At 37.9% G+C, this 24,891-nt stretch overlaps 1 protein-coding gene across 4 annotated transcripts in view; it reads left to right on the forward strand.

The window, feature by feature from the left end:
- Positions 1 to 24,891, forward strand: part of susd6 (sushi domain containing 6) — an 85,159-nt gene that overhangs the window by 15,020 nt on the left and 45,248 nt on the right. Inside the window, exon 2 of one of the 4 annotated variants that reach the window (XM_062968064.1) lies at positions 10,393 to 10,463. The exons of the other annotated variants lie outside the window; for them this stretch is intronic. The gene's annotated coding sequence lies outside the window, so the exon portion shown is untranslated. The remainder of the gene's footprint in view (positions 1 to 10,392; positions 10,464 to 24,891) is intronic. 4 annotated transcript variants of the gene reach the window in all.

The following is a 24,891-nucleotide window of genomic DNA, read 5'->3' on the forward strand; positions in this document are numbered from 1 at the left end:
TTCAGTTACCCTTTATAAATGTGTAGATTTCTCTTTCGTTTTTCTTGGCATTATATATATTTTAGTGAAGTACTGATGCAAATTAGAAATGGCGAGGACTTTTTTTAAAATTCAAGATAATGTTTTAATGTCTGCATAAAATGTGTATGTACCTTCAAGTTGCCTGTCAACTTATGGGAAGCCCATGGATTTCATAGGGTTTTCTAAGGCAAGGAATACTTAAAAGTGGTTTTGCAATTCCTTCCTTTGGAAAATTGTCTACTGTACCCAGTATTCATAGTGGACTTCGGTGCTTGGAGTTGCTTGGAGTGACTTTGGGCACAGCATTCCTCCAACCCACTTCTTCTTAACCTGGGGATCAAGGCCCCCAATAGCGTCCACTTAGCTCAATATTGGAGCCACAAAAAATTGGCAACAGTAAAATGTTAGTGGCTGTTTTAGACATTTACACAAATCTATTCGCAAGAAATGATAGTTTCCAGATACATACAGAACATGCATTTAAATGTCACAGAGAGCAAAAGTTGCTCTTTCAATTTTTCTGTAACATGCAGTGCACAACCTAATACCATAGATGTAGTAAGTCTTGTTTGCGTGTGGCATGTCCTTTTGAGGTTATATACATTCTTGGTTAGGTATGGCCATTTTTTCAACTTGCTGATCAGTCAGGATGAGTAGCAGTTGCTCTCCTTTCACTGGCATATCGAAAGAAGTATTTGTCACTGTTCAGGAGCTTCTGCTGGCTTGTACACAAGAGTTTCAGGGACAGGGTCGGCCCTAGGTAATTTTCAAGTGTAAGCAAACAGAATTTTGGCACCCCAAACCAATCACTGAAAAATAAGATAAAATGTTGAATAATAAGGAGGGATTAAGGAAAAGCCTATTAAACATCAAATTACATTATGATTTTACAAATTAAGCACCAAAACATCATGTTTTACAACAAATCAACAGAAAAAGCAGTTTAATACATGGTAATGTTATGTAGGAATTACTATATTTGTGAATTTAGCACCAAACATTGAACTTGGTTATAGGGCAGTGTGGACTCAGATAACCCAGTTCAAAGCAGATATTGTGGGTTATTCTGCTTTGATATTCTGGGTTATATGCTGTCTGGAAGAGCCCTGAGGGTCCTTCCACACAGCCATATAACCCAGAATATCAAAGCAGAATAACCCACAATATCTGCTTTGAACTGGGTTATCTGAGTCCACACTGCCATATAATCCGCCGCAGAGGCCAGGCCTCGGCTGCGGAGGGAGGAAGGCCACGCCTGGGCAGAGGTGTCTCAATGGCGCCCCTCTAGAGGATGGTGCCTTCAGCAACCGCTTACTTCGCCTAATGGTTGAACTGCCCCTGTTCATTGAGCACAGGTTGGGTGGGATTAAAGTTAGAGATGCTTCAGAGACTGGACTTGGAGACATGGGGGCCAAGCCTTTTACAGTAGCATCAGTCAAAGATAGCTGCAACAAGAGTGAACTTTTTCCTCAGTTGGGGTGTGCAGCAGGTTCGTCTAACATCCAGATACGTAGCTCTTTTCCTTTGACAGTAAATACTGAATCTAACTGCTCGAGCCAACTCTTGCAGTTGTTTCTCTGCTTTCTCATGCAAGGAGACATATGGAGACGGACGTCTCCTGTCTTGACATTGTTCTGAAAGGCCATGGGGAGAGGCTAACTTACTGGCCCTGCTTCCTTCTCCTTGGTTCTCAAAAGACGAACAGATGGGCATTGTAGGCACCTTCAATGATGTCATTAGAAGGTAAGTAATAATACCAAACCAATAGTATATAGTAGTACAGTCAGGTTTTGGTCTAGCTGCTAGAGAGAATATTCACTGCTGAGAAAAAAAGTATTCAGATATGTTTGCAGTGGTTTCATGTAAAAAAGCATGAGTTGTTTTGCTGAACTTAAATATGTAGAAATTACTGACCCCTTTGATTTGGAAACTCTGTTGCTAAAGAGCTTCACCTGTCATTTCTGATGTTTCATAAAAAAAGAATCCTGTCTTCGAGCCTTATTGGAAGAAAGACATTTGTAGCACAAGCTTTTATAGACTCAATTTACTTCATCAGATTCAACCTTGTGCTTTCAGCACCAGTAGCTAATACGTTGTATAGTTAACTTGTAGATTCTAAGCGCCACTGCATCATAATGCTGTCAATGGACAATTCTGTCAAAGTCCTACCCTTAACTTGTCAGCTTTGCAGAAAACAGAAATCCATTGTAGAGACTGAAGAAGGATGCCGTGTGCTTGTCATCCTTGATTTTTGATTTACAATACAGAGAGCACTTGAGCCCTTCATTTCAAAGGTGGATAATCTAGATGTAGGACACAGTGCTTTTTGCCAGCTTTGTGATCTAGCTCAAGTAACAAGGCAAGCTTTGCTCGTGTTCTTGTCCTGCTGTTAACTACATTGTGGACTGCCAATAATCAGTATTGGTAGTTGGCCTTCTCAAAAGCACCAGTAATTGTTAGCCCTGAGGATACTTAGTTTATGTCTTCTCTTAAAAGTCTGTTTGTTGAGCAGACATGACTGTAAGAAATGAATGCCCCTTTTGTCGTTCAGGATATAAAGACTCCTGTCAGTGACAATTTAAAAATCCATAGAGATCTGTTTGTTAGGGTTAACAACATTACTCTGTTGCTCTCTGGCTCCTACTATTCATTATTCCTGTGACTAATAGCATATCCAGAATGACACTACTGTTTTGAATGATGTTATTGTCTTGTTGAGTTTCCCTCAGTGCTATTCTTTAAATATAATGTTCAAGGCACTTAACTGTATAATTGTGGATGTGTGCTATCAAAGACAGCCTATATCTATGCGGAAAAAGTTTTGAGTAGTGCAAGAAAAAAGTTGCATTTCTAGTTGTCATGAGGTACAAATAAACTAGCGATGCATGTTTTGATTATATATCTTATTAAAGTGTCCTTATTTTGTGTTGTGACAAGCACAAATTGTCTTTAGGTAGCTTATATCACATATATGGGTGAGTCAAGCGTTTTGGAGATTCTCAGGAAAATATAAAGAAATAAGATTTTGGCAATGATGTTAATGTTGTATTTTATCAGGCTTGCAACTGCCTTGTTTTTTTAAAATTATTATTTGCAACCCTGAGACCCACCAGTCAGAACCACAGATAACAGGCAGGCAGGCAAGCAAGCATACACTTAAATATTATTATTAACTATTTATTTGGTCTCTCTTTGGTATATGTGTTTGTGATTACTACTAGAACCACGTTTACAAGTCCTTTTACACAAAAATCTACTCGTGGTTCTCTTTGCGAGCATTTTCAGCAGTCAAATTTAGTGTGGTAAGGCTTTTACATTCTTGCTGTTGTTAGATTGGGAATCAGAAACCCTTTCTCATCTGCACAGCTCACCAGTCATTGCATGGGCCAGCACAGAAATGGGCTAGAGACCCACCATATTGTGCTTGAGTTATTACATTGAAACTTGCATTACTACGTATGCTGTGTCCTTGAATAGGCCCATGTGTCTCTATTATTTCTATCACTTCTCAAAGCAACATATTCACCTTGGGCTTTTCTGTTCCTCTTACCCTAAAGTTGCTGCTGACATTTTTGTTTTCTTTGTTTTCAGTGTTTTTGTCATTCAGCGGCTTTGAAAAAGATTGGGTATATCCAAGTGTGTTTGGTTTATTCATCTTAGCGATGGATGATAAAGTATTCCAATGTGACTTGTAATTTGGAATAGTCTTTAAAAATTAATTACTGGCATATATAACATGTGCTTGTTAAAAGAGGTTATTTTATTTTAGAAATACAGAGGTCATCACTAGAGGGTCACAATCGTAGTGCTTTATGTAAACACTTTAAAGATATTTAGTTTATACTCTACCATTCTCCCATCAAGAGAGATAAGCCAGCTAAAATGGTGTGTGTGTGTGTGTGACATATTATGGACGTAAATCAAAACAGCACTGCAGGAATTGATATGTTACCAATCTAAGCACTTGGGTTTTATTTTTCCATGTCAGGAGCGACTTGAGAAACTGCAAATTGCTTCTGGTGTGAGAGAATTGGCTGTTTGCAAGTACATTGCCTGGGGATGCTGGGATGTTTTACCATGCTTGTGGGAGATTTCACTCATGTCTCTGCATGAGAGCTGGAGCTGGCAGAGGGAACTCACCTGCTCTCCCCAGAGTCGAACTGCCAACCTGTTGATCAGGAGTCCTGCCGGCACAAGGGTTTAACGCATTGCACCAGCACTTGGTTATAGGGCTATATCACTTGTATAATTGTGTGCTTTGTGAGATAAACTTCAAGTATGATGTGGTTTACTTGTAATGGTTTGTTGGATTAATTCCTTTATTAAAAATACAAGGGTAAGAGGCGTTTATACATAAGTTCTGAAACACTTAGAAGATGGAGAATTTCATGGGGAGAATATAGTTTATATCAGTTAGACATTTTTATAGTAAAAACAATTAGTTCCCTTGGTTAGCTATTTTGCAATGGCTAGAGTTGTAGGCTATAAAGATGAAGGAACTGGTGAAAATTTTGTGAAATTCATAAGATTGCCATAAATTGACAGATTGCACGAAGATGCACACACACATATAGTTGTATCATATGGACAATTATATCCATGCTGTTGAGGATGTGGCAAGCCAGTGGCCTTCCTCGAGCATGTCTTCTAAAACAAGGGGATTCTTGTTCTATGGGAATGAGGCTTGTGATTGGAAGAAGGTTTCAGCATACTAAGATGAGAGGATGGGTACTTCAAAAGAGCTCTCTTCTTGAGATCTATATTTAGGAACCATATATACTTGAAGTCATCAAACCAGATACTGTGTCTGGTAGACTGTGGGCTTTTTGGGGGGTGGGTGAGGGGATTTGACACACTAAAGATGTGTGTATGCCTCAAAATGACCTAGTTATAATTTGTGCTCTTTTGCATTGCATACAGCATATTTTGTTAGTATCATGTACTTCTTGCTATATAACTATTTTTAGTGTATTCGTTGTTATGGAAAACAACTTACAGTATTACTCTCAGGAAAAAGTTTGGATATGATTGAATAGACTGATGTGAGACCAATCCACCTAATATGAGTTGTTTGCCCAGTGCCACAAAGCAATCAATCAGTAAAATATAAATAAACTTAATTTGGGTCATATAGATAGCTTAAGTCCACCTTGGTTTTAAATATGATAATTTAGGATCTACTCTACAAAGATTGCCAGTTGCGTCCTTTGAAGATATACAATGAATGAATTAATTTTGTTGTACGGTCACAGACTAGGAGTTTAAAACATTAAAATCAGTTTTTTTAAAACATTAAAATCAGAAGTTCAAAACATTAAAAGCAGAAAGTCCAGGATATGCAACCATCCCAATCCGCTTCATGTATGACAATTAATATATGTGGATATAGATATTAAAATGAATAGTTTAAAGCTGTATGGCCATGTTGGGGAAAATTGAAGAAAAAAGGAAGAGGAGCCAACCAAGGACAAGATGGATGGATGGTATCCTTGAAGTGACTGGCTTGAGCTTGAAGGAGTTGGCGGTAGTAACGGCCAACAGGGAGCTCTCGCGTGGGCTGGTCCATGAGGTCACAGAGAGTCAGAAGCGATTGAATGAATTAACAACAACACATAGCCATGTTCCAGAAGCATTCTCTCCTGACATTTCACCCACATCTATTTCAGGCATCCTAACAATTTCAGAGGATGCCTGCCATAAATGTGGGCAAAACGTCAGAAGAGAATGCTTCTAGAACATGGCCATACATCCTAGAAAACTCACAGCAACCCAGTGATTCCATCCACGAAAGCCTTCAACAACACAGTTTAAAACATCCACTAATATCTTCCTCCTTAATTTGATGTCTGCGGCACAAAACTTCGCCACTCTGAAAGTGATCCATGATCCCTGTTCTCTAAACAGAATATATAAATATAGTAACCATCATTTCTGCCAGCAATCTTATGTAATAAGTAATAAAAGCATTACATTAGATCTATTGTCTTTTGATTTTATTGTTTGGCGACTTTGAAGTGAACGTTCAGCCTTGATTTTCTCCCTGTAGAGAAGTTACAAGATGGAATGGCAGTAGTAACACTTTTTGTTCTGTGTAAGACATCCAGGCAATATTTCCAAGAGGAACATGCCTTTCCTCAAAGAACTCGGATAATTGTACATGGAGTTATTCCATTTATGGGGTTGTTTTGTGTTTTCCAGGCTGAATGGCCATGTTCCAAAAGTATTCTGTCCTAACGTTTCGCCCACATCTGTGGCAGGCATCCTCAGAGGTTGTGAGGTATATGGGAAAACTTAGAAATGAATATTTATATATCTATGGAAGGTCCAGGGTGGGAGAAGAACTCTTGTCAGTTGGAGGCCAGTGTGAATGTTGTAATCAATCACCTTAATTAGCATTGAATAGCTTCATCTCCTGGCTTCTTCCTGCCTGGGGGCATCCTTTGTTCAGAATCCTTGATTCATGTCTAGAATTCCTCTGTTTTTAGAGTGTTGTTCCTGATTTACTGTTCTGATTTTAGAGTTTTTTTATAATACTGGCAGACAGATTTTGTTCATTTTCATGGTTTCCTCCTTTCTGTTGAAATTGTTCACATGCTTGTGGATTTCAATGGCTTCTCTGTGTAGTCTAACATGATAGTTGTTGGAGTGGTCTAGCATTTCTGTGTTCTCAAATAATATGCTGTGTCCAGGTTGGTTCATCAAGTGCTCTGCTCTGGCTGACTTCTCTGATTGAGTTAGTCTGCAGTGCCTTTCATGTTCCTTGATTTGTGTTAGGGCAATGCTGTGTTTGGTGGTCTTTATGTAGACTTGTCCACAGCTGCATAGTATATGGTAGATTCCTGCAGAGGTGAAAAGATCCCTCTTGTCCTTGGCTGAACATAGCATTTGTTGAATGTTCTTAGTATGTCTGTAGATAGCGAAGCAGAGAAGTACAGTAGAGTCTCACTTATCTAAGCCTCACTTATCCAAGCCTCTGGATAATCCAAGCCATTTTTGTAGTCAATGTTTTCAATATATCGTGATATTTTGGTGCTAAATTTGTAAATACAGTAATTACAACATAGCATTACTGCATATTGAACTACTTTTTCTGTCAAATTTGTTGTATAACATGATGTTTTGGTGCTTAATTTGTAACATCATAACCTAATTTGATGTTTAATAGGCTTTTCCTTAATCCCTCCTTATTGTCCAAGATATTCGCTTATCCAAGCTTCTGCTGGCCCGTTTAGCTTGGATAAGTGAGACTCTACTGCAGGGCCCCCCAAACTAAGGCCCGGGGGCCGGATGCGGCCCATCGAAGCCATCTATCCGGCCCCCATGGCACAAGGGCAGAAGGGGGTTGGGCTAAATGGCCCAAGGGGTCTCTTCTTCTCTTACAACCCTTATTATTATTATTATTAACATTGAGGCTGGGTGGCCATCTGTCAGGGGTGCTTTGCTTGTGCTTTTGGTGCACAAAGGCAGAAGGGGGTTGGACTCAATGGCCCAAGGGATCTCTTCCAACCCTCTTTATTATTATTATTAGTATTATTATTATTAACATTGAGGCTGGGTGGCCATCTGTCAGGGGTGCTTTGCTTGTGCTTTTGCTGCACAAAGGCAGAAGGGGGTTAGACTAAATGGCCCAAGAGGTCTCTTCCAACCCTTATTATTATTATTATTATTATTATTATTATTATTATTATTATTAATAACATTGAGGCTGGGTGGCCATCTGTCAGGGGTGCTTTGCTTGTGCTTTCGGTGCACAAAGACAGAAGGGGGATGGACTCAATGGCCCAAAGGGTCTCTTTCAACTCTCTTTTTTATTGTTGTTGTTGTTGTTATTATTATTGCTCGGTGGCCAACTATAGTCCAGCCCTCCAACGGTCCGAAGGATCGTGAACTGGCCCCCTGTTTAAAAAGTTTGGGGACCCCTGCTCTACTGTATACTTCTCACTTTGTCTGCTATTGTCAATAATACTCAAGTTGTGGGAAAGATAACAAGATGTCTTTTGTAAAGACGGAAGTGGCAGTAGACCACAAGACCATATTACATCATGGAAATGCCTAAGGGAGAATTGTAGAAAGCAGACTTGCAGCATGCGAAAGGTGGCAGCTTTTGCACAGTTCTCTCTTTAGACTTACTGAACTAGTTCGCTTGGGTCACAACGAAACACATTGGTTATCTGACAAGTATCATTTGAAATTGCTAGTAGAGAGTAAAACAAAACAGGAGGAAGACTGTGAAGGAAAACAAGAAAACACCTATGTGCCATGAAGTGTTTATTAAAATGGAAGTTGCTGAACTGTTAACCTTCTCTTGCTTGCTCCCCTCTGCCACTAAGATGTTTTAGAAATCCAAACCCTTCTCCAAAGAGCTATTTTATCTCCCATGGAAGTAACCAGATTAGAAAACTGAACAAGTGTAAGAAAAAGAAGCGAATGTATTATTCTGTTTTTAGATTGAGTCTTTAAAAAAGGAAAATACTTCACAATGTCATTTTTATTGAAACAAGGTTATTGCAGCTTGTTTGATAAATTGTCTATGGTATGCATTATTCAACTGAATGTTGGATCACACCCAGCTAGAGTGAGTCCACTTACTGTGTAAGGTCCTTGAACACAAATTCATTTATAGGAAAGAGCTGCTTTTGGGAAATAATAGTTCTGGAGGACCTAAAATGAACTAGATACATGTTCTCTTTAGGCCTTCATCATGATTCCAGAATCCATAGTCTGTCAGATAATCCACTGGAGGTTTTAGTGGAAGGTGACTATAGGTTCACATTGCAAGTCTAAAGAGAACACTTCTATGCATCACTAGGTCATCCAAGGTAATTCTGTGGTATTGTTTGGCTAGAACCTCAAAACATTCATTTCAGGTAAGAAAAATAAGGTTACAGATTGCACAAAAATCCTACTAGATGACAAGTCCTGGAACAGGTCTCTCTCATTATATGTCAGCCCACTGTATTTAAAATCGAATCTTCGGGGATAGCCTGAACCTGGATGCAAAACATTTTAAATCCTTTTTTTCCTGATCTCAGATCATTAGACTTGATTGCACACCTCCCAGGTTCCTGAATTTCTGAAGGAGCTAGTCTTGTCTGAAAGGAGAAAGAGCTTTTATATGTCTTGAATCATCTCTCCTGCTTGTTCTGAATAGTTACATGACATCTGTTGTGCTGCTGAAGCAGCTGATTGACTCTTGGCACAGGAACAGTGGAAGAACACGTGTGCTGGAAAAGGCTGTGTTGGTTTTTAAAAACAGCAGCTCTGAAGCTGAACGTGCAAATTTATGGGCCCCTAGCATATTTTAAGGGTCCCAAAGGGACTAACTAGTTCCAGTGCAATCAGACAACTGAAGAGATTAGGAGAATTTGAAGTGGATAAACTCATTTTGTACAACTGCAGTAAAGCTCAAGGTTCCTACCAAATTGGTTGACAGACAAAAGGTGGGAGGAGAAGGGGAAGGGAAGTTTGTTGTTTTATCTCTGGTCAAAGGTTGCCTGCCAAAAGCTCTCAGGAGGTGGGGTGGCCAGGTTTGTGTTTGAAGAAGGTCTCTATATCACTTTGAGAAACAAATGGCTATGTAGACTGGGAGATTATAGGAGCTGTAGTTTAAAAATACTACCTTCCCAAGGTTTGCTATTTGATGTTCTATTTCCTAAAAATACTGGTGTGGTAGTGGTAGGGCTCTTGAATGCTCCAAAAGTATCCAAATTTAGACAGTATTGTTGGTTCTGAAGCATTTTTTTGATATCTGAAATAATTTATAAATGTGAAATTAATTGCTTCTTCGTTGGTTTATTCAGTCAGTACCATGTTTGTCTGTGAAACACAGAGCCAACAGAACAAGTCCATTTATTGAGAGATGAATGGTAAAGATATTATAATTTAGAATCTGGGCAGAATTGTTAATCTTTTAGTTGCTCTCTTATTTTCAGGTCTATTTTCAGGCATCATTACATCATAGCTATAATGGGTAGAGGAAAAAACTGAAAGTTTTTTTTTACTTCCTGAAGAAATGGTAAGGGTTATGTTTTCTTTAAACATGAGTCAATCTCCCCATGTATTTGATACTGGCCATATGGTATTTCTAGCGAAAGCGGCAGATGTTTCTCCTGCTCTGTGTCCTTTTCTCTGTTGTTGCCTGATCTTCTTTTGTTCCCACATGTCCTGTCTGCAGAGGGCTGGGAGCAGTAACGAAGGCAGCAATTGTTGCTGTGCATCAAATTATTGGCATGGATTTCATAATACAAAAATTCATGGACAAAGGAGCTGTTAACAATGTAGCCATGAAGCCTGCCTTTTCAAAGAGTTCAATAACTGGATCCTGCCTTCTCAGGCATCACTCTTAACTGAATATTTTCCTTTTGTGTGCAGTCTACTACTGTGTCAAAGTCAACAGAATTTAACAGAAAGCACGATTTCCCCAATTGCTGTTTTCGTTTGTGGTGAGTGAGCCAAGCTTTTGTATAGATCTCTGTTAGTTTTATTTTATGATGGAGAACATTGAATGTATCGGAATTGTACAAGTTTTTAAAACTCTACTGGTGTCAATATCTGTTGTATTCATTGGTGTGTTGATATTTGTTGATTGCAAAAAGTTTAAGTGAACAATGGACAGGCACTTACAAATATCCAAGTAAGTAATGTGATGTCTCTCATACTTCTTCTGATATAAAGGAACTAAATAAAAGAGAGGAAAGAGAAAAATTGTTGCCTGAAATACTTGCTTTACTTGAATTGAAACATTGTTCCATGTGGTACTGGAAATTTTACTTTGTTTTAGTTCATGAGCCTATATAATGTTATGGCAATTTCCAAGGACAAAGAAGTACTCCTTCCCCATTGTTACTGGTGTTTACACACACGGTATTAAAGCAATGCAGTAAATTAACTTCATATATTTTATTGTGGAAGTGAACTCACAGTATTTGGGAGGCATGTGTCAGCCAAGGGTAAAATAGGGATGTACCCCTGGGTCAGAATGACTGAAGAGATTTGGAGATTTCAGACACAGTGAAGATTATTTTGCTTCCTCCCCAAATTTAACGTGTCAATGAGGTGTGTTCTGTGATAAACACAGTTTATCATTTGTCCTGACCAATAAACATTTTAAAAGCAGAAAGCAAAGGTAGCCATATTGGTGCATAAAACAAAAATGCAAAAGTTACAGAATAGTGTGCAGGGTTTAGGTTTCTTTGGATGAAGAATTTTGGAGGCCTCAAATTTGCCCCACTATTTTGAGTCGTGTTTAGTTTAGAAGAGATATATAATATAGCTGTTTGATCCAAAAGAACCAAATGTGCTTTTTTTAAAAAAAAAAAAAGAAAGAAAAGAAAAAGAAAAGAAACTTAACCAGATGCTTGGGAATACCATTGTTTTTTCACCTAGAACAAACCAAGCGCTGGTTACCAGTACAGTCAGCCCTCTATATCCATGGATTTTGCATCCACGGATTCAACTATCCACATATTTTGTTAATTCCAAAAGCGAACCGTGATTTTGCCATTTTATATAAGGAATGCCATTTTATTATGCCACCATATGAGGCTTAAATACCTATGGATTTTGGTATCGACAGGGGTCCTGGAACCAAATTTTATTGGATTCTGCATTTAGAGAATACTAAATAATAGACAGTATACAATGCAAAATACCACCTGGCTGTATTTCCAATTGTGTTTCTATGACAATTGTGCACAGAAGAATGACATATTGGATTATTCCTTAAACCTATGAGTTTGTCTTGCTGAGTTCAGACTTTTTGGATTTATAGAAATGTTCTTGTTCTGTGACATGCTGTTCAGTGTAGGCTCTCCACAGAAAGACTTGCTAGTGAGTACCCTGTTTCCCCGAAAATAAGACAGTGTCTTATACAAATTTTTGCTCCCAAAGAGGCGCTAGGTCTTATTTTCAGGGGATGTCTTATTTTTCCACAAAGAAGAATTCACATTTATGGTTGAATTATTAAAAATGAAATTGTATTATCTACTGTACAGTAGTTGTCATCACAAACCAGCATAGCCAAACTGTGAATCCTTTCGAGAATTTCTATATTATATTTTATTGCTATACTGTTTTTAAATTACTGTTTTAAATTTGTTCGTATGTAAATTTATGTTGTTGTTTTGCTTATCCCTGTGTAAGCTGCCCTGAGTCCCTTCTGGGAGATGGAGGTGGGATACAAGAATAAAGTTATTATAATATTATTATTATTATTTCTTGTTACTACCTTTATTTCCATGTACAACAATCCATGGCATGTACATTTACCGATCCTGCATGCTTCCAAACAAAAACTTTGCCAGGTCTTACTTTCGGGGGAGGCCTTATATTTAGCAATTCAGCAAAACCTCTACTAGGTCTTATTTTCTGGGGATGTCTTATTTTCGGGGAAACAGGGTACTTACAAAAAAGCTTTTGTTTCCAAAAGAATTGCTTTAGGACACTGAAAGAGGTTTTCCTCACAGCTCTGCAGGATTCTAATAGGTAGTTGTAGCTTTTACCTTCTAAAGGTTTATGAACCTCTTATGGTGTTCAGATTATGTTTCTTAAAAAAACTCTGAAAAATGCATGTACAATTAAAAAACTCTGAAAAATGCATATACCATACAGAATTCAGTCCCATGGCTAGATTTTCAGTAATTACAGATATTTTAACCATTATTTGGTTCCACCCTTCATTTAAACAACTCTTGTTTAAGAGGGTGCTTTTTAAAAATGCAAGTAGTTTAAAAAACAACTTTTGGAAAACATTACTTTCACATAATTACTGCTGCAAAATATGCTGCATTTCAATTAAAACTTTACAGTTCTCCATCACAGCTCTTAAACAAAAGCTCATTTGATCAATAGGACAACTGTTTGGGAATACAGCAGCTTTGAATACTTTTTGCTGACTACATTTTGAAAAGATTAGTGATGGAAGAAGGAGGCAAAAAACAAATGGAGAACTCTTACATAAACTTATGTATTTTGTGAACTTTTTTTTAGTCATGTGTTTTTTTAATATGTTGTGCGCCCCTCTGAGTCCCAAACCAGGAAAAAGGCAGAATATAAACAAATGACACTTGTGGTATGTTGTTTGGGGACATCTGGTTTCCTGCTACAGATTTCTGCACAATATTACAGTTGATCCATACTTGTAATGAATTGAATAGCTCTGTATTTTCAAGCGCCTCAGCTTTCAGTGTTGCTCCTGCCCAGAATAGGAAAACTTCCTTGCCTGGAGAAGCTGTACTAGTTTCATTCTAAACCTGTGCTTCAAGCGGAACTGTCGTTTGAGCATTCAACGTACTCTCTGTGCCATCTCTTATACTATTCCACTAGATTCTCTTCATGAGAGTCCAGATACAGATTAGACCAGTCCCATTAATGTTGATGAGGATAGGTAAAGCATGACTAACCTAAACAAGACAACCTCTTCAAATATTAAGAAAACTGGGATATCCTTGTGGATTAAAAAATGGGATATTAGGATATATCATTGAAAAGTTAGTTGTCCATGCCACTGTATTTACTTGTATAGTTGTGCAATCTGGACAGTGAATAAAGCTTATAGGAAGAAAATCAATTCCTTTGAAATGCTGGGGAAGACTTCTATAGATGTCATAGATTGCTAAAAAGACAAATAAATGGGTCATACAGCAATTCAGGCCTGAAGACTCTCTAGCAGCCAAAATGACTAAACTCAGACTATCATACTTAGGACATATGAGAAGCCATAATTTTTTTTTAAAAGGATAGTAAAAAAGAAAAAAAGAAAAAGTTAGATAATATTATAGATAGATAATGTCAAGAAAGCAATGGCTCTAAGTTTTAAGAGGTATAGGTTGTGACTAATAAAAAAAAATCATGCATGAAATTGCAGATGTGGCAAAACCACTTGTTGCTAGGGAGAAGAGGGGAAGCCAGTATGTCCTCAAATAAACCATACCTTCAGTGCCAAAGCGTATTCCCATGTAAGTTGAAAGTAAAATATAATGTTGAAGAACCAATATTTAAAACAGTAATTACTTTGTTCTTGCCTTGAATTTCCTTGCTTTATCCCTGCAGGCTGTTTGGGATGTGGGGGAGGAATAGGAGGATGGGAACTTCGTTTCTCCCTGTGCAGTATCTCAATCATAGCCTTGTTCTGTTCTCCTCTCACCCCTGTATGAATGCAGCAGTACTCTAACCTCTCAGTCTGTCAGTCCAGTAGGGTAAGCCTTTATTTGAGTTGCTCAGAAAAGGAGATTCCATTGCAGCCTTGACACCTATAATTGGATTCTTGGTTGCAGATAAAGGAACATAAATTCTGTTTATTTTATTGTCCATCGTATAAGGAACATGCTTTTTTGTGAGAAGGTAGCAGTCTGGATCCTAGCTTGGCAGAATGTTACCATACCGTGTCTGTTATTTCAAGATGGAGAGTTTTCTACGCTGGACCCACTCCCTAGTCATATTCTTAATCAAGTTTTCTAAGCATTCTTCAGTATTCTTTGCTGACTGTTTTGTTTAATGGGTTTATGTCGGAGTATTCTTGTACTGATGCTGCATTTACATTTCACTGGATTTATGTTCCAGATTTTTGAAGAAGAGATATTACCTGCTTCTGTAGCTGCGCACATAACTCTGAATGGAGACTTATGGAATGCTGCCAATATTCAGAAGCTTTAAATGACTTTCAGATATGTCTCTGTTGAGATGTTTCCACAGCACAGCACAAGTAAATCGCTTCTTGTCCTTAATTAATTGTCTCCTAATTTTCTGAGACTATAAACTTATCTTTACAATGTCAGTTTCTCTTAAACCAGCCACTGACCCAATAGAATATATTTTAAATGCAATGATTCATCAAACTTTCAAAGGAAACCATTGTCCACTTTTCAGTGTATCATATTTTCTCATTAGTGTTATCCTTAAGTTTTATTAAGAGCAGATTATTTAGCAGCATCAGTGGTATTGAATTACTTCCAGGCTGAGGCATTCCTAATCTGACATTTTCCCCTTGTTTTGGACTGCAACTCACATCTTCCTCAGCCTTTCATCAGTTTGCCGGAGGATATCTGCCTGAGGAAGCCAGATTTTTGTGGCAAGAGTGTGTATATGATTGTCATGTCATTCGTACCAAGTCTTGCAATAATTATAGAAGCAATACCCTTTGGCCCATCTTTGGCACCATCTGACATTGCATCTTGAAAAGGGAAATTTTCCAGTTCTCCTCCCAATTATGGATGCTTCCTTGTCAGAATGATTGAAAATACTCCAAGGTGACTAGGCAGTCAGCAGTGTTTTAGGGTTTTAGACTTGAATAGGATGTGTTTTTCCTGTTCAGATTGGTATTGGATTGCTTCTAAACCCTAGTATACATTATTCATGGATTATTTAGTCTTGGCGAACATTGATACTTATGATTATTTATGTTTCTTGGCTTGTAAACTGCGAAAGCGCATTTTAAAATTTTATATTTTGTTATGTAAACTTGGATATTTTGGGCTTGCCTAACCACGGAAAAGTGACATACAAACATGGTACTGATGACATAAAATTTAACTTAATGGTTATAAGTGTTTACAACGATAAACTGTTGTAGGACTTCGTTATCAATGTATGGATACCCTAAGGTGAATCAATCAAGGTTTGTTTTTTTTAGTAAACTTTTTGTTCAGAGGTAATTTACCATTGTCTTTCTTTGACGCCAAGAGAGTGTGACTTGCTCAAAAGACTCAATGGGTTTCCATGGGTGAGCAAAGATTTAAACCCTGGTGTCAAGAGTCTTAATCCAACACTTGAATCATACTGCCACCCTGGTTTTGTAGGGCTAAATTACATATTAAGATAGCCATGCATTTTGTGTTAGGGAAAAAAGATTGCTTTCATGTTGAAAATGGGGTGAGAAAACCCAGAGCTCTAATCCAGAATGTACTTGTGTTCAGGACTGGAACCTTATCCCAGCTTTCTGTGGAAAAAATATACAAATGCCACCCCCACCACCCAGATGATTGGTTAACTGCAAGCAACACCTAGAGAATGCTGATTTTTAGCAAGAAATTGGCAGGCTCTCTAATCCAGATTGCTATTGTAGTCATGGTCTGGGGGATCTGTAGCTGTGCTTTTTCTTATTTCAAAACAAGTAGGTAGGTTTTTTTTAATAAGAGGGGTTTACATAGTTGTTTTTATTTCACTTATAGAACTAGTTTGAACATATTTTCATAGCAAACCTAAGATCCTTTTTGAAAAGCACCACTAAAATGCAATAGACAAGTAAAGAGCAATAAATAGTGACCTCCCACAGCACTGTAAAGCGTAACTGCAACAAATTATGATATAAATGCTATAAAAACTAATGAGTATGCATTAATGTACTTTTTAAAATAAAGCTTTCCAAACTCTCAATTAACCACTTAGAATGAGCCTTCAAAACCATTTATTCAACTGTCTTATTCCTTCTCTTTACAAGGTAGACTAGAAAAACCTGTTTAGGTGGTTCAAATGACCCATTCATGCTACTATGTGGTGCTGACCATTGCGTCATTTAATGTTTGTCATGTTCAGCAATTTTTGTAGGGAGCAGCTTCTTTATAAACAGGAAAATATAAATGAAGTTGTAGCCTGTGTATGAAAGCATAAAAGGCTGGCTTGATCAAACCAGACCAGTTTTGAGAAGGTATCTTTTTGCATTGCAGACTCCTAGAGCCCTCCAGCCAGAATGGCCATGTTGTAGGGTTTTTTAAAAGACTTCTGAGGGTCTAGATCAAAGGGCCATCTGGTCCAACTTCCCATTTCCCACAATGTTCCCACTACTTAGCCACAAAAGTTCCTAATACATGCACCCACAAGTTTTAAAGGTGGCAAGTATTTGTACATGTATTCATGAAGATGGGAAGTAATGGGTTTATTGTGTCTTTCTGTTTGGACAGCAGTATCTGTACAGCCTGTTACCATTTGTGTATATCCATATTACTGCTGCTGCTATTACTGTTGTTGTTTGTGTATATCTTGCCTTTTCCTGAAAATGGGAATCAAGGCAGATTGTCAAAATTAAAAAAGAAACAATTACCAGCATTTGCAAAAACTTGTGTAAAAACAGGTTGAAAGTTATTGTTAAAATGCATGTATGCTGTCCACATTTTAAAAACTAATTCATATAAACCTTTCTCATATGTTTCAGAAAATAAGTGGTGAAATGTGGGAGATTAGTCTCTTGCTGTGCTAGAATGCAGGAAGTATTGGTGTCTGCCAAGGAAATAAATTTTACATGTTTTTCATGGATACCTCTGAAACTCTGTCTCTTGTACATTAGAATGTGAAAATAAGTGTGTACTGTTGTTGATGCTCAATACAAGAAGAATATATTTCAGGGGAACATTTTAGTGTCTGTATGAGCCAAGAGATACCCACCAATTAATTTTTAATGCTATGAACTATTTTTTCCATCTAACCATAGTGCTGCCTGATGTAATTGTGAGCCTTGCCAAAGTAACTTTAATTAAATATAACATGCTAAAGAGCAAATGTGTATATTGCTTATCTGAAGTAAAAGTTAATCTTTGAAGGAAATGATTTTAAACAAAACAGGAACTATTACTACTTTTACAAGAAACATACCTAAGTCAAAGGTACAGTAAGGATTCATTGGCTTCTATGGAAAATAGCATACATTATCCTTCTCCAGGCTGATGTCCTGGTTTCCTGGTTGTTTTTCCAATCAGGGAGTTGTCCAATACCTCTAGGAAGTTCAAGTTTAGGAGAGTATTTGCTTAATTTTCCAACTGATATTAATAAGATACTTAAGCATACACTTTTTAGTATAAACTAGCTGTGCCCGGCCACGCGTTGCTGTGGCAAAGTGGTGGTGGTATTGGTTAAAAATTGTTGTGTAATTTTTATTTGACGTTATTTGCATTTTTAAAATTAATTTTATTGTAAGTTATATTTTTATTTATTATATTTTATTATTTTCTTGTATTATTTTTAGTTATTTTCTGTTATTATAGTATTTTATTGCATTAATTTTTAGTGTTTTTATTATTTTTTATTGGGTTGCTAGGAGACCAAGTTGGAGGAGCTTAGCCTTCGAACTGGCAGCAATTGGATAAAAACAATTATTCCTATCTCTCTAATTAGGACTTTATTTTTCTTTTCTTTTTGTTGTATCAACCTAGAGGCATGGATGATGGGTTGTGTTGTCAAATTTTGAGGTTGGGGGGCCTGTAGTTTTGTTGTTTTGTGGGTTGCCGTGATGCCATCACTCTTTTATATATAGAGATGTTAGGTTGGCAATGGTACAGTTTGGGAAATTCTTAAATTAAAACAGGGCTGGATAATTGTATAAAGGACATATAATTCAGGGTTATATCTCTTTCTCCAGAATAAGAATCTACTGAATGGGTGGCCATATTTTACTTCGTAATTTTTTTGTATTTTGTATGCACGTAGGATTGAATAATCTATTTCCTCTATATGTGTGTGGCAGTTTAACCTAAGAGCATTAACTCCAAACTAGGCCTTCATTTGGAAATAACTGCACTGCCTTTTACAGACAATTTAGACTGAAATACAATTTTGAGGTTGTGGGGGTGTGGCTGATTTTTTTCATGCAGAACTGCCGATATCTAAAGTCTTTCCCAGTCTCAGAATTTGGTATTCCTCTGTATGGATCTATACCTCCCCTTTTCTCCTTCACAGCTAAATTGGGTTTTGTTTTGGAGTTGTGTTTGAATAAGTATCCCAGTGTTCATTCAGAAATCTTCCACCCACTAGCAAGGCAATTACATTTCACACAAAACAATGTCTCTGCAGGGATTTTCTTTTATAAAATCTGCATAATGTGATCTTTTTAAGCAGGTGAGGGGTGGAGAACCCAGCATAAAATTGCTGAGTGCCCTATTCAAATGCAGACGAGAGGTCTTGTTAAAGATGGGCTTTCACCTTTTGAACTTGGGCTCCTGCTGCTCTTCTCTTCCTTCCCTTTTGTGGCTTCTGCCCCTTATTGATCCCAAATGACTAGGAGGGAAAAAAACCAACATCTTGGCGCACACATGTTTGGCTAGAGCTTCATGTCTAATGAAACTGATTTGAAGCTATATTACAGAAAGGTGCATTCTGGTAGGGACTTGCACTTCATTTTTGTATGATTTATTTCTCTTGTAGCCCCTTTAATAATTTTGTGTACGGAGATGTATAAAGTGTTCTATGGTCCAGTTCTGATTACATTTTGCTGAAGAATTGTTGCAGACAAAGAAGGCATATGAAAGTGAGGGATAAGTTACAGAGAATGCAGTTGAGAGCCTCAAAGATCTTGAGCTGAGGAATGAAAGAGGGAAAGCACAGGAAAGGCAGTCCTGTAGGTCTGAGACAATTATATAAAAGCCTTACGACTTAGGATAAAAAAGGTTGGGTCCCACCCTCGCCTTTGAAGTCAGCCCTGGTTGAATGCGCCTTTAAGCTGTTCCTTAGATTTATGCAGCTGGTTGCTAAACAATTGACATTTGAGATCACTCCTTGCAGGTATTTCAACCCAGACCTGCTTTGACTCCATTGCACAGTATTTTATTGCCTGTAGGTAAGAAGCCTTTGGGCCTTCTGTTAGTTTGAACAGCCCCTCCTTCACTTTCTATCTAAATACAACCTTGACAGATGCTACCCAGTAAAGCATGATGCAGTAGTTGCTTCAGTAAATGATTTATCTGTATTTATTTACAATTATTATACATCATTGAGGGTTACTTGTTGCCAAGAAACAGAAGTCTCTTGCCGAATAATGTGGTGAAAACTTTTTTAGTAGCAATAGCTGTTTAACAGGCACATACTCATACACAATTGTGAGTAAAAATCAGCAGTGTTTTCACATGGGAAGATGTTGACCCTTTACTACATTGAAAGGCCTTGACATAACAACTAAAGTGCTGTCTGGATTAATTCAAAAACTCAGCAATTTCAAATAACCTCTTTTTGGCTACATAATAGGATTGAAAGAAACACCTCCAGATACTGCCTGTATCTGATGCAGAGGAAAGCAAATATTAAAATTAGTAAAGCCTTGTGGCACCTCGAGATTCAACCAGTTTTTTTAATGACAAACTTTGTGGGCACAGTCCACTCCCATCAGATGCAGCTTTGTTGTCATTACTATTCTTGTAGCATGACAGTGTGCCTTGATGTGCGCTGCTCGGAATCCCCTTTGGAGTGAGAAGGGTGGGATATAAATATGGTTAATAATAATAATAATCATCATCATCATCTTAAAGATAACACATGACTTGTTCTTGATGCAACAAATAAACACAACCCCAGAAAAATATTAAATCTTGGTTCTTGGCAATCTCTTCAGTATTTAAACAATGGTGTGTCCCGCCTCGAGCCATAAGGAGAAGTAGGTAAGAAATAAACATACATTATTATTATTATTACTACTACTACTACTACTATTTCATGTTAATGCTCCAGTACTATCATATTGCAAATTGCTGTCTATACCATGAAGGTTCTTACCATGTCTATAGTTTGCTGTCCCTAGGTGCAAAACTTAGTGCCTGGTCTAATTTAAGCACCTCAGAATTTGGTGCTGTTGAAGTGAAATGTTACTATCTTTACTGCATGAAGGGCAGGCTGCTTGATACACCGGGTTTCACCCCCAAACACTTGAGGTGGCTACCTCACTCTATATCAAGATTTCTCATGCTTTTCCAGTTGCAACTCCTTTTCACCCAATAAATTTAAACACTGCATGCTGTTACTAACAAATTTGTGTAAATGCCAGGTGTCATTCAGAAACCGTTTACTGTTGCCAAACTTTTCACAACCCAGCATTGAGTCATTTGGGGTTGTTGAGACCCACAGTTTAAGAAATAGTGCTCCTTATCATATTAACCTTTTTGTTCCACTGAGCCCATCTCAGAATGTAGCGGCAAATAGCTTTGTGACACTCAACATCGGCAAGTCTTTAAACTAAAGTTAAAATTGTAGTTTGTACACATCAGGACTCTGATCACATGTGATCTAGCATCGTGACTAACAATTACGGTTATTTCAAAATATAGATGAGCGTAAGCAATTTTTCGAGGTATGCAACAACTGCAGTGTGATATGAAATAAATACAATTGTAATGTTTGGTATACATTTATGTTACGAAAATGCTATATTCCAGCTGATATCAGAGAAAACAAAGATAATATGTTGATTTTAAAAAATCAAATTCACACTTCTGATTAAAAACCCCTGCTCTATGGGATGTAGAGCTGGCTGTTGGTGTGAAGAAAAGCCTAGTGACCGCACTGAATCTTTCAAACCTAGGCTTCTAGACTGAAGTCCAGGCCCTTTTACACTGGCTGTCTTTCATCTCTCCTTCCCTTCCAATGATTTGATAGGCAGTGCCCTATTTTCAAGCTGTTTGCCAAGGAATGTTTAAAATAGGAATAAGCTCATTTTCCATGGAGCTTATGAAAGTTCTAGTTTGCTTTAAATATATTTCTTAGCTCATCTACATAGAAATTCAATTTTGAAAGTTGATGATTCAATATGGAAGCTCTAAAGCAATGTACATGTTTCTTTAAAAAGCTTTGAACTAAATTCAGTTGATCAGAACTGCTGAATTAATCACAAAAAAGTAAATTGGATTTCTTCAGATTACGCATCAAACACTTTTTTCTCTCATTGGCTGTCACAAGTATTTTTATTTAAATCTTTGACCTCTCGGGAATGCTGTCTGTATCTTTAGGTTTACATGTGATGGGTGGGTAGTAGTTGTTAAGTTTATGTAGGATTTTTATTGACGTATTTTGCCATATTTGGAAAATTTCAAATATCTGTGGATGCTTATATGTATAGATAAGTGTTTTGCACAAGGAGTAATCACCCTGATAAATTTAGTTATTTAAAGATAGCCTTCTCCAATCTGACATCCTTCAGATACGAAGCCACAACTGGTCATGCTGGCTCAGGTTAATGGTAGTTGAAGTCCTGTACATGGAGGTGGGGGCTGTTAAAAGCTGTGAGGCCTTAAACATAATGATGTTTTCCATGACATGGAAATAAATGCTGCAGCCCTTCGGCTTCAAGAATTCTACCTTCAGTAAATTTTTTGTTTCATCAAATGCTTTTCTGTGGAATTTCTGCCTGAGGGCACAGTATTCATGAATTTGCTCTGTCAAGTTTGGATGTTCATTCCTGACTTAACTTGTGAGTGGAAATTGTTTTAGCTTACCCATTGTGAACTGTTCCAGGATTGTTTTGTTCAGGATGTTTTCCCCTTAGAAATACTGTTTATACTATGTTGGCTATATAGTGGCTAATGAATAACATATAAATATTTATCTAAAGGATTCTTCTCATTTGAAAACTAAGCACATGACATCTACTGACTCTCCTGTGCAGTATTTAAAAGAGGACGAATATTTTTTTCCTTTGGTCCTCACGGCTGCATAACTTTGCTTGTGTGTGTCCTTAAAGCACCGGAACATGTCTACTTCATGCTGTGTCTTTCTCATGCCCTTGGATTGCATGGGGAGGGTTTCTTTGGCTTGAAGTCTGGGACTTATGCCCATGTGAGTTGCTGAGATCAGCAAATGATTAGTTAGTGTGAAAGAAACACTTTTTTTAGCCTGCCAATGAAGATGTTTACAGTGCAGTCTAAAGATTGTCAGCCAGGCCTCATACACTTGTTAGAACACAAGAAAAGTCCTGCTGAGAGACTTCTGGCAGAACTGGATGTGAGACGCAGGTAGAAACTGTTTTCTGTTTAAGAGTAGAAAGTAAGTAAAGATAATACCAACACAGAGGATTTTGCAAAGTACTAATCCACACTTATTTCTACTTAGCCACTAATGTGCAGTGTAATAAGAGTGTTGCTGCTTTGGACCAAAGACTAATCAAAGCCACAGTCAGAAAATAAATGTCCTCTCCCTGTCTCACTGTTGTGCACAAATTTGTACAATTTGAAGTATGGTAGCATTTTTGTGCATTAGTAAAAAGGAAAAATTCTTCTGAGCAGCTTTATCTCTATGCATGGGAGGATCTTCCTTTTGAGTGCTTTATCTCTAATGGATAACCTTCATTCCATCAGCAGCTAACAATCTGTTGAATACCGTTACTGAATTTCAAGGGAACTGCCCTCCCCATCAATATAGTGTGACAATATTGTACTATCTCTATTACGTAAGAATTTGATATACCTTTCTTCAGAAAAGCTTGGAGTTTGGTTCCCTAATTTGTCCTTGGTCCATATTTCTTTATTTAACAAAATATTTTTTCCTAGTAGCCCTTTGTTATTAGAGTGCCAGTGTTTGTCGAAATCAGGCAACTATTTCAGTATTTTAGCAAAGAACAGACCCAATAAATACTCAACACAGACTAATATGCTACGTAGCATATGCAGCTGTAAGACCAAAAAGTGTCCCATTCCGCAGAAGATATAACTTCAATAAAGCTAACTGGACAAAGTTTACAGAGACCTTGGAAGCAGCTATTCCTGACATAGAACCTTCTATAGAAGGCTATGATCTGTTTGTAGAAGCTGTGAAAAGATCCTCGAGGCTCTCAATCCCTAGAGGCTGTCACACAAGCTACCTACCAGGCCTAAATGAAGAATCGCTAAATCAGATACAGGAATATCACAGACTATTTCAAGAGAATCCATACAGTGATGAGACTATAGCAGCAGGCCAAAAACTATCTACAGCCATAGCTAATGCTAAAACAGACTGCTGGATAGAGCTGCTTGAGAACCTTGATATGCCCAAGAGTAGCTGAACAGCATGGCAATTGCTGAGATGCCTTGATAGTGACCCTTTGGTCAACCATGGACCATTTGGTCAACCATTACAATCTTTAGATAGTATATTTTTCTTGACATATTCTCCTTCGCTCCCCTCAGCCTCTTTGCTCTTTCAGATCTTCCAGTTTCCCTCAGATATAAGCTTTTCAACACATAAAATATCCTCTCTATAATTTCCAATAAAAGCATGCTCAGGACAAAAGAAGCAGTACAGTACAGTCTGTAAGAACCTACAGTTACAGCTGCCATATAAATTTTGCTCATCTGTTCACACAAATATAATTTTTTCTATTTTTAAATGTTACCATATTGATACTCTTTGTGATGTCTCAGGGACCCTCGAGTCATGACCCCGCAGCCATTATGGATCAGACTGAAGAGGATATGGGGTTTGTGCCAACTCAGCAAGATTCTGCTCCCTTCCAGATGTTCCCTGTTGACAGTTTTAGCCCAAAGTTAATTACAAAAGCCCTTGAAACAGAGCCTGGTTCCCCGGAGAGTGCTCCTTTTGATAGGAGATTGTTTCTGAAAACATTCCGCTCTGAGAAGGAGAATAGGAGGAAAAGCGTGAGATTAGCGGAGAGAGAGGACGCTAATTAAACCGATTCCCTTGAGAGTTTCCAGGGAGGTTTGCATCTGGCAAGTTGTTGTCTTCAGTCCATTTCCCTTGGGAAAAAGTGTTCAGGCACCTGGGTTGAGGGGAGATTTGAAGTCCCATAAAAGTTCTACGCGCAGGCTGGCCATCGCAGTGTCAACATGTCAGTTGGGAAACCAACATCGCCTCCAGTTCCTGCGGCGCGCGACTCTCGAGTAGACCGGGCGTTGCGTCTCGTCTACCTGCCAAGTCTGGACTGCGATTCAGTTCCACCACGACCAACTTTGCCTTGCCTTGTTATCCTAGCCTTGGACATTGAACCTGGGACTCTCTGAAGATCTTGCTTATTTCCCCACTCAAACTGCTTGGAAGTTTGAGTGTGTTTCGGTTATTGGATTTAAAACTTTGAACTCTAATACTGGACATCTAACTTCACATTACTGGACTATATTTGACCTTTCCTAAAAGGACTATTACTGGACTAAATACTCTGCTTATTTTTGTTTGACTCTTTTATTACTTTAA

This window comes from Anolis carolinensis, chromosome 1 (assembly GCF_035594765.1).
Source record: "Anolis carolinensis isolate JA03-04 chromosome 1, rAnoCar3.1.pri, whole genome shotgun sequence".
Classification (NCBI taxonomy): domain Eukaryota; kingdom Metazoa; phylum Chordata; class Lepidosauria; order Squamata; family Dactyloidae; genus Anolis; species Anolis carolinensis.